Genomic DNA, 1,631 nt, shown 5'->3' on the forward strand with positions numbered 1-1,631 from the left:
GCCTTCAAACACATATTTATTTGCCTCGTTTGTCGAATCAAGATGCAGGCGGTGTAGGCGGTGGAGTGTGTTCAGAGAATAAAGTTTTATCTCCTGCAGCAGCTCGAGCCACTCGTGTCGAGTGCTCGGGCAAAACATTGAGTTTCTGCCATCTCCATGAGTGATGCTTCAGAGAGTGAGTGGATCTGATTGTGGAGGAGGGAAGACACACACACACACACACGCACACAAACCTGTTTTTATATCTTTGGGAGGACACCCCATAGACCCTACTATTCCCTGGTCCCCTTACCCTAACGCTATTCTAAAACCCTAAAGTTGTGACAAAATGTCAGATACATACAAAGATAGATGTGTATGTTTTATTGGACCACACAAAGATATAAATAATACAACAACACAGACACACACAAACATGTAATAGGGAGGACACTCCATAGACCCTAACCCGATTCTATAACCCTTTAAAGCCCATTAAAATTGTGAGGTCCAAACAAAAGGTCATCAAAAAGATAGATTTGTATGTTTTTTTTGGACCTCATAAAGATATAAATAATACAACACAGACACAAAAACATAGTTTTATATATTAGCGAGGACACCCCATAGACCCTAAGCCGATTCTATAACCTTTTGAAGCCCTTTAAAATTGTGAGGTCCAAACAAAATGTCCTCAAAAACATAGATTTGTATGTTTTTTTGGGCCACACAGATATAAATACAACAACACAGACACACACAAACATGTTTTTATATATTAGCGAGGACACCCCATAGACCCTAACCCTATTCTAAAACCTTTTAGAGCCCATCAAAGTTGTGAGGTCCAGACAAAATGTCCTCAAAAACATAGATTTGTATGTTTTTTTGGACCACACAAAGATATAAATACAACACAGACACACACAAAAGTGTTTTTATATCTTTGTGAGGACATCCCATAGACCCTTACCCGATTCGAAAACCCTTTAGAGCCCTATGAAGTGGTGCAGTCCAAACAAAATGTCCTCAAAAAGATAGATTTGTATGTTTTTTTTTTGACCTGACAAAGAGATAAATACAACAACATAGACAAACAAACAAACCCGTTTTTATATAATTGTGAGGACTCTCTGTAGACCCTAAGCTGATTCTAAAACCATTTAGAGCCCTTTAAAGTTGTGAGGTCCTGAAATGTTCACAAACGTGTTTTATATCTATATCATGATTTATATCGTGTTTTTAAATAGTAACACAATCCAAATATCATAGATAATTTCACATGAAGCATCTTTTATTCTGGCTACGTCAACACATTAAGAATTTTATATAATCTTATTATTATTATTTAAATTCTTAAAAAAAAACACCAGGCAAATAGATGCTTTTTAAAATATATATGTCTAAAGTAAAGATGGCAAATAATGTAGATTTAAGGAAACAGGAAATCCAGTTGCATTGACAGTAATTTACTAAAAAAATCGTTCTTCTCGCTGTGAACCTGCTCTACATTTTCCACTAAATCTCCTTTAAGTAGTTTATGGATCGTATCGGGCTCCGCGGCTGAAAATCCCACCTCACTACATGTGTGATTTAATATTTCCAGATACATTCACACTGGATCTGTGCCAGCGAGAGCGGCGGCAGTTACA

Source organism: Microchirus variegatus (assembly GCF_963457635.1).
Source record: "Microchirus variegatus genome assembly, chromosome: 12".
In the NCBI taxonomy this organism is placed as follows: Eukaryota; Metazoa; Chordata; class Actinopteri; order Pleuronectiformes; family Soleidae; genus Microchirus; species Microchirus variegatus.